Here is a 10,337-nt window from a genome sequence, read left to right as displayed (position 1 = left end):
GTGACGTGCTTCAAACTTTAACCTGCTGGGCGTTAGTGACAGACGCAAAAGAGGGATTCTATTCCAGTAGGGGAGGGAACCAACCGGTGATTAGCCGTACTGTGACAGAGTGCATAGCATTAGTTTTCACTGCGAGGATGGGATGTAGCCATCAGCCATGGGTGATGCCTCCAGACTGGTTAGCTGTGCGAGTGACAGCCGCACAGGATATTTCCCCGAGAGGAAGAAAGTAGCCACAGTTGATGGTGAACCCCTATACAAAGCTTGCCATGGAAAGGAATAAGAAGGATTGAGTAGAAGCAGTAGGAGAGCAGGCGTCCAAGAGCTCTACAGCATCTCCATCCGCTTATCTGAAATTCCTACCAATGAATCTGCATAAGTCTTCTATCCCTTTATTTTACATATAATCTATTTTCTTATTTTTATTTTCTAAAACCATAAACCATTTTAATCTGCCTAACTGAGATTTGCAAGGTGACCATAGCTTGCTTCATACCAACAATCTCTGTGGATTCGACCCTTACTCACGTAAGGTTTATTACTTGGACGACCCAGTACACTTGCTGGTTAGTTGAACGGAGTTGTGAAAATAAACAATGTCATCAGAGTATACAAAAAGAATAGTGATCACAATTTCGTCCACCAATGATGAAGAAGGATTACGTCCCGGAATATATTGTGGTTACACACGAGAGAATGGATGTCAGAAGTTTCGGCTTACCTCTTGCACCATGTTCAGTACGGTCAACATGTTGTCCGCTAACAACTTGCCTCCACGCCCACCAGCATTCCCCGTCGCAACCTCACTGGTGAAAAAGAATGAATGGTTTGTGTTATACTTGGATACGAATACAAAACTTCATGCAAAGAGCTAAAATATAAAAAGATAGCACCATTTCTACCTGGCAAGCGAGGCCTCTACATCGGTTGTCTCTGCGGGGTTGTGGAGTAGGGTACTTATCTCCTTTGTTGACCTCTTCACTTTCTCATCACATACCGGATACTTTATTTCCTGTTTCTCACATACAATCACGATACCAATGGGAATGTGGAAGGAAGAGTACTGCTTTATTTTGTTTGCTGCAACCAACATGTACACACCCCTAACAGGTTTCGTTAAAGGAGGCCCAATTCGTGAAGCAGGCCCACCCAATAATTATAAGAAACCCACTTGCTTTACGAATAGGCGGACCCGAAAATCAAATCAAATTGGCGGTAAATGTAAATTAACTTTTTATTTAACTATAAATTGGGGTGCACTGTTATATAGTGCTGCTAATCGGAACCTATTCAGAGACTGAGCCTATATTAATGCAAGGTAGCTTATCTTTTCAGTAAAAAATAATCAAATTTTGACAGACAGAGATGACCCGTATTCAACCTACTCCCAGCATAACCAACTGAGAAGGGGGATGTGACACCTATTGTCGTGTGGTTCAGGATTATAATGATGATAAGAGATTATAACCTGACACAAGGATAAACCTAATGATACTTTTCTTTTCCAAGAACCATGGTCCGAAGAATCCTAAAAATTAATCCAGGTTAATTTAAAAACGAGAGATTTTATGGTGCGTTCAAAGAAAATCAACATAATAAGAGTTCCTTATGTGTTAAGTGTTCATTGAGATAGACTATTATAATAAGTTCACCATTATTATGCTTTATTATAATAATACGAGTTATGAAGATTTTTCCAAATAAATAAGTTAAACATTTTATTCTGCAAACTATATTACTATAACAATAATGTAGAATTAATGAAATAATATTTATTGTATCCATATTGAAATCAAGATGTACGAACCTTCGCCTTGCTTGACGGGAAAAATCCTATTTTATTTTACAAAATTCGTATTAACTTAACAAAAAACGAACGAGTTATCATTTACCGTTAATTCTAGAAATTTTTAAATGGTAAAATTGCGTGGCCTCTGGCATATACGTTTAGGGTTTATCATATTTGTAAACAAAAGTTTTGAGTAACTAATTTTTTCAATAATTTGATAGTAACTAAAATTAATTTTACCATTCACACACTTTTGTGGCCTTCTTGTTAATGTTGGTTTTTTTATCTTTACTTATCTTCAATAGGCATTATATGTATATTCATTTACTCGCTAATAGAAATGAAATAGGTTAGATTTCTGTAATTAATATATATTCTTATTACAAGTGGAGACAACGAAAAAATCACCACGTTAAAGACTGGGAAATAAAAAATACACGTTTAAGTCTCGCCTACGTGCTTCTCACGCTTAAACTTTCTTCGGTTCGATATGTCAACATCACCTTTATTTTGACTCCTCACGTATGCAACAGCTGACCCCAGGGAAGTTGGGGCGACGTGACCGTGAAGACGTTAGGGCTACGATTGCAGTAAGCTAAAATATATCGACTAAGTGAAAAGATTAGCCCTTACCCTATCAAGACGTATATTCCCAACCTCCTATCCTTTTAAGATTACTTTTTTCAAGCGTTGTACTTGTCTTCTCCAAGAAAGCATTTCCTAAAACTGTTACCTTCTCTTAATTAGATAGCAGGCTGAGTTACATTATTCTGACCACAAGTTTAAGTAGTAAACAACACTTGACCAGTGGTAACGGAACTTTCCTTAATTATCAAGTAGGAGTTCCCTAATAATGTGACCCTAATTGTGCCATTATACTTCAGGTAACTGGACCACTCACTTGTGAATCAACATTTCTTTAGTTCATCATGCGAAAATATTAGCCTCACAACGAAACCATATTAAGAAACCCCAGCATCTCGTTGAAAATGAATAATTAATAAATGGATACGATTAATCTCACGCATACCAGAACCTCTTAGTAACAAGATATAAACCACAAATAGACTTTGTCTTTCTGGAAAGCCAAACTAAAGATACATAACATTAAAACTGCCATTTAACCAAGGTTCGAACATAATCAACCATACAACAACCCCAATCTAATGAAAACACAAAAGACCTAAGCAAAAAAAAAAATCCATGCACTTACCCCGTAGCCGTTTACAACCCGGCTCACTACCTGAACATGTGGGTAAAGAGTTCCAACCTACGCTTCAGGTCAGCATTCTCTTGCTCGAGTATCGCAACCCGCTCCGGCACAGACATCGTTGCCATGCGTCGTGCCTCAGCTGCCTGTTCTTTGAACCTAAGAGCAACTTGATAGTTGAAGTAAAAAATCTTCACTTCCGCCTCTTCTAGGAGCCTCTCCAAAGTGATGAAGGCGGCATCCTGCCTTGCCCATTTCTGATCAGTGGAGACCCTTCCCGAGACAAAAAAGTTAATCCCCTTGCTGTGGCTTTGCAAATAGACCCCAAACCCGTGATAATCCTCTCCTCCCATCCGGTAGCCGTCACGGAGGAAAAACACTGGTGGACCAACGTTAAGTTCTTCATAAACCTTGAGTAGCAACTGCTCCATGTCTTCCACGAGGACGAACGATTCCTTGTCAAATTCTGGTGCAAAATCTGTGGCCACAGATGACATCACAGATCACACCCAGTACGAGATAGAAGCGTAAAATGAAACATGAGAAACCATTGTAACTCTGAAACTTAACAAATAGAGGTACCTTGTTCATGCAGGAGGTGGTTCGTCGCCCTTGAGCCAAACTCTGGTGAAAAATCTGTTGCCAGAGATGGAAATACATATCACAGCCAGTAATAGAAATTAGTTTAAAATAAACATGAGCAAGCAATGTAATCCTCAAACTTAACAGACAGAGATACCTTGCTCATGCAGGAGGAGGTTCGTCGCCCTTGATCCAGATTCGTTGCTCCCCTCGGCAGCAACAATCATTGACTCTCCAACCTTCAGTTCTCCAAACCTTACCTCCAACTCTTTACTCTTCGTTACCGTCTTCTCAACTTCGGAGTCTTTCTTCCGCAGTTCAAACCAGGCCTTCGCGTCACTCCTTACCATGAAATCCTTGTGCTCGCTTCCCTTGAAGCCGAAGACTTGCTGGTTGCATTCCTCCCATGTCGTGTATATCCCAGGCTCCCTTCCTCTCCTCACCACATAGTACCGGAAACGACCATGTTACATGTGTGCTACTTCTTTTGTGGGAATGGGTTCCTAAAAAACCCCTGCCGAATGAAGCTACTCCTAAGTTTTAATGGAAGTATTATGAGCATGCCCTCTCAAATAAACCCTCGCAATCGAAACGTGAAAGGAAATTACTTATAAAGTAAGCCTATTGAAATTCCCAGTCTAGTGAACCGTCAAAGCCCCTCCGGTCCAACCATTCATTTTCATTATAACTGCATTCAATTTCCTTTAATGCATATATCTTCTTGGAACTTAAACTTCCTTCATTATAACGGGCTAAAACGTTTAACTACTCATGGTATGCATTCATTAATATCCATGTGTATTAATCTATATCCCCATTAAAATATTAGCAATAATAATGGTCTACTATACTAAATACTAATATGTACATATACATAAATATATTAGACATATGCCTTTTATTATAGTACATGTATCCATTTTAAAATAGAAATATATTTTTAGTGATTCATGTTTAAAAAAATTTATTCTATTAAACTTAACATTTAATAACAGTGATCTTGTTAACTTTTATTTATTATAAAAGTAAAAAACCACGCATAAATAAAATCAAAAAATGGTGATACACAAACTCTTAATATATTGGACACTGGATAACATCAAAACAAACAGGGCAGTGCTATGGTGCTGAAACTAATATTTTTTAGCAGGTGCTGAAATGAGCTGGGCACGCTATATAATAAACGCGTGTTGCTATTGGTGTGACAGGGAAAGCTGTTGGTGTGACAAGGAAAAATCAAGAAGTAAGTGGAAACAGTAAAATACAGTAATTAGTTAGGATGGTGTCGGGTAATTAAACAAAAAAGTTTGTATAAATTGAGGTGGTTATAACTTGTTAATTTTTATGTTTTATTTTTTATTTAATTAAAACTAGTAATATGCAGTAAGTACGCAATATGAAAATAAACATAGTCATACAATGTGTTTATATTGCAAGTGATGTATATTTGGTTTTTGGAAAAAAAAGTTGTCTTATAAGGATAAATTTAATAAATATTTATTTAAAATTAGAAAAAAATTGAGTATGAATTAAACGATTTAAAAATAAAAACTTAAAATAAAATTAATTCTATAATTTAAAAATAAAATTAATTAGATTGTGTTAAATGAGTGAGAATGTTATTATTCAATTAACTGTATTAAATCATTATTAACAGGTTGATTCAATGTGTATTAGAGGATAACTAATTTAAATCTGTAAAAAAATATTTTATAATATTAAAAAAATTAAAAATCAATTTGTAAATATATTATTTTAGTTGATATTTTGAAAAATAAAATATTTAATTTATTTGATAACAATTTAACCATTTATTATTAAATAAGAATTTATGAAGTTAGTTTTTTTTTTCTTGAAATTATGAACTAAGTTAGTTAATTTATGTAGGAGTATTAGTTAATGTATTAGTATTAAAATGTTTATTTTCAAAATATTGGATCATTCCTATACAATATAAGTCCATTCTAGTAGTCTACCTACTTACCAAAAAATCTCACCGTAAGTAAAAAAAAAAAAGGAAAATCCATTTGTAATAAAAATTAACAAGCTATAACCACCTCAATTTATACAAACTTTTTTGTTTAATTATCCGACACCATCCTAACCAATTACTGTATTTTACTGTTTCCACTTACTTCTTGATTTCTCCTTGTTACACCAACAGCTTCCCCTGTCACACCAACAGCAACATGCGAGCGTGCCCAGCTCATTTCAGCACCTGCTGAAAAATATTAGTTTCAGCACCATAGCACTGTCCAAACAGAAACTATATCCATACCTAATTCTCATTGGTGACTCCCAATATACATTTTGGCTCAAAACAAAAGCGGAAACTAACATCGAACTCTCTAAAATAGGTACCTTATATTTAACCGATATCGATACAAAAAAAATTTGACCATTAACCTAAAAAATATAGTACTTAATTTTTCTAATTGGCGTATAAAAGTTAATTTCACATTAGTCTCTACATCATAAACAGTAAATAGATTCTCAAAAAAATGTTGTCTTTTTCACTAGGAGAAACTTTTTTGATTCCCTAATATGGTCTCACTTAATTAATTTCAATAATTAAAATGAATAAAATTACTATTTTTTTATCATTATAAACTTTTAAATATTTGATTTCGGTCAATTTCATATCTTATAAACTATACATTTGAAAATGTAAATTATAAAACCTGTTGCCCTAAAACGATAAATTATGAGAAAATAACTATGTGTCAGTGAAAATAGTTATGGAGTCTACCGTCGAATTACTGTTTAACTTTCTACTAACCTTGGAGCCTTTTATCAACTACATTCGGTCTATCCGTAAGTTCAAATAAGAAGATACCCTAAACACTTTGCAACCTATGACGGATTCACAATCGACCGTTAGCTCGCGGAAATCCAACCACACTAAATATTTTCATCGTCGGAATATCGACATAACTAAAACTTTTTTTCCTAAATACCCGCCGTTGGTCTACTAAGTTATTGTTCTTTGTTGATATACAGGTATAACATTGCTGGAAACGGATATGAATTAGGGTGCTGTTGATGACAATGACCACCTTGTTACAAGAAAACAAAATATGTCTTTAAAAGGTTCTACTAATATTGTACTAGTCCGGTTGTAATTGTTTCATGTCTATTTTTAGATCTAGCGATTTTTAATAGTGTGTAAAGTCTTAATCCGACATAATTAACAAAGGTTTAGGTCATGTTGTGAATAGCTATTCTTCTTCACCAATATTTTTTTAAAATACTCAAATTTTAGACTATTTTTCTCAACAAATTATAATGCAGTTATTATTGAATAAAAATATAAAATTTCAGTCTTTTTTCATAAAAACACACTTTGAATCTTATTTTACTATTACAACAAGAAATTTATTACTTACTAACTCATTAATTTATATTCATTATACTATTATATACCATATGTATCTTTTCAAATATACTATTAATAAATATTACATAATCTTAAAAAAAAATATATTCTTATCAACAAAAATATTTGATTTCTTTATTAATGCATATTTCATTATATTCATAATAATAATCATACCTAATAAAATTTAGTCATTATTTCAAAATACTTAATTTAACAACAACTTCATAATCGAATCCTACCTACAATATCCACCGATGTTTCTATCACTAACCTTAACTGTAGTATTGATTTAAAAGTTCTTCATGACTTATTACATAATTCATTGATGGCACGAACATGCGCAATCGACAACGGATTCACGATCGTCCATAGGTCTCGTGGATTTTCAACCGCACTGACCATTGTAATCAACGGACTCTTGAAATCAACTAAATTCCTCTGACTCGAATTACATAGAAACATGCTTCCAGGTCATCCCTGTTGCGTTTTATGATTTGTTACATTTCTGTACTTTCTGCTACCAGTTAGTTTAATATTGTGATCGGCCATACACAATATAATACGAATTTTTAAAACACATAAATAATTTATTGTAACTACATTTATTGATATAACATATATCAAATATATCAAATAAATCTCAAATGATTAACTAAATTTACGAAAATGACAACTGCTGTAACATGACTACAAAATTTATTTCTAATTGTTTTCTCCTCCTATTGTATTATTGAGATATTAAATATTCATTTTATTATTATATTTTTTACAAGTCCGCAAATACTAATTCGAATTTTTTTTATTATTTACAATATTCGAAACGACTTTTTTAATGACTCCTTTTTTAAATCTCATTCAACTATTTGAATTTTAGGATACTGTTTATACCTAACATCTTTTTTTTAATCATTCCTTATTAAAAACTACCATGAACTAACTAACTGTAAAATCACTTAATCTTTGCTTAAACATAACGTTAACAGACAAATTTAACCCATTAAACTGATCTAAACATTTTAGGACATAAACAATTTGGCATACAGGGAAGTATGTTAACCATTCTAAACACCGGACTCAATTATTTAGAAAACTTGGCATTTAAAACCATCTAACACTAGACTCAAATGTTATAGGTAATGAGGCATCCTTTTCCTATACCTATATGCCCAATCCTTTTTTTCCCTCCACACTATTGGAGCTTTTCATCACAGCCCAACCAATTATCTTCCTTATTCTTCTTAAAATATTATCATTCTGCCCAGACCACCCAATCTGCATCTTCATTATCAATGGCCCATCCAGGTAATTATTTAATGGGCCGGCCCATTCAAAAAAATTTATTATTAATTACACCAGCTTTATTAACGTTAACTTCATTCATTATCATCAGTTAATCTTTTGCTAACATTGGACAACTTCCACAAACCCTGCCAATTGCGGGACCCACATGACTTTTCTTGGCATCAGCAACCATCAGTTTGAGAACGTCAGTCCTTCTTTCTGGACACGCGTTCCAACCACAGCCACCCCACGTTTCATCAGCAGGTGCGGAAGAATATTGCATTCAGCACAGTAGAATTTTTCTTTCTTGATTGGTGTGTCTTGGGTGCAATTAGGAAGCATTCCATGAAAGTGAAACTGGGCCGAACAGTCAATTTACGGAGGGCAATAAAATAATTGATGGGCATCATATCAATTGATACGAAAATTATTGCTCGCTTTCATTCAAGCTATATATATATATATATTTTAAAATGTTTATATATATTACATTATTATTAGATGTATTATTAAACCGGTTAATAATTTATATTTTAATAAATTAGAATAAAATCGATTTATTATAACAACAACAATAAATCTAATTATCCACATTATAATTATCAGACTGAATTTAATTTGATCGATTTACATAATTTAAACCGAATCATGCTTAAATTTTATAAATAGCATTATCCCAATTTCGAAAGCATTTTCAAATCTAGTGGAATTGAACATTGACTACTACAAAGATATGGTTAAATTGCCTAATGAGTTGTGTGATATTACCTCACTAAAGAATATCAGTATTACAAATTGTCACAAGCTTTCTGCACTTCCTCGAGATATTGGAAAGTTAGCAAAGCTGGAACTGCTAAGGCTTAGTTGTTGTTTTTTATCGTGTTAAAAGTTTGAAGAAAAATGATCTCCCTCTCACCCAAATATTTTGTTTGATTTTGTTCAAAGTTTGAAGAATAGTGTAAGAAAGAGAATAACAGAATTGGATGGGAGTGAGCACTCTAATGTAAGTAATTCTACTAAGGGGAAGTTTGTTACAAAACAGAGACATGTAATTGCTGACCCACCTCCTTCAGACGTGCATAGAAGCATGAGAGGACGCATCATAAATACCAAATAGAAAGATTATGCAGGGCAGCTTGAGGCTGGTATAGTGCCATTTTATCATTTTGTTCCTCCCTCTTCTGGTTACATCAAATTTCTTGTATCTGTTCTAATTAATTATTCTCTTCATTCAGATCCTCATGCACAAAAGCATCACTGCGTTTTTGCTTCACTTTCTTTTCTTAGTTCATACCACTATTTCATTAGTTTATTTTGTCTTCAAGTAATACTACAAACTCATATAGTTGTAATTTCCTTGTAATTATTATTCTGAATTATCAATACAACATCATTTTTCCATCTGCATTATTAAATACTTCCATTTGGTGCTTTCATTGGCATGGCAACCAGAATGAAGGGTTTGGAGGCCTATGTCAAGAAGCTGTTTCAAATAATAGAGGAGAATAGATCTGAGCGAGATCGATTGAAGGAAACAACGGATCTGAAATTCGAGTCTCTCCAAGCCTCCATTTCCCAAATCGCTAATGAGTCATCTCAGGCTCGATTGGTTGTTTTGGGTTCTCAGCATGGTGCAAACTTCGAAGGGGATCATTCTTGGCGTGGAACTATGCAACCAAGGAAGATAAACTGTGACTTGGCTAAATTTGATGGATCTGATGCCTTAGCTTGGATTTTTTCTGTTGATCAATATTTTGAGTTCTTTCGGGTTCCTGAGGAGGAACAAGTAGGTCTCGCTGCGATGCACATGTCGGGTATGGCCATCCCTTGGTTTCAGATGACGCAGTGTACATCCCCCTTTTATTCTTGGACCCAATTGAAGAGATCAATTGAAATTGAGTTTGGTCCTTTGTTGTTCGAATCGCCGAGAGAACCTATTTTCAAACCCCAACAGCAAGGGTCATTTTTCTGATTATTATGCAGAATTTGTGGCATTCCTAACAGATCCCACATTGATCCCTCGGACGCCTTAAGGGATTGTTTCATCAGTGGGTTACAACAGGACATTAGGCGCGAGGTCAAGGCGTAATATCCCC

Source organism: Arachis duranensis, chromosome 7 (genome assembly GCF_000817695.3).
Source record: "Arachis duranensis cultivar V14167 chromosome 7, aradu.V14167.gnm2.J7QH, whole genome shotgun sequence".
In the NCBI taxonomy this organism is placed as follows: Eukaryota; Viridiplantae; Streptophyta; class Magnoliopsida; order Fabales; family Fabaceae; genus Arachis; species Arachis duranensis.
The sequence above is the reverse complement of the archived record's forward strand: the minus strand, read 5'-3'. Positions refer to the sequence as shown.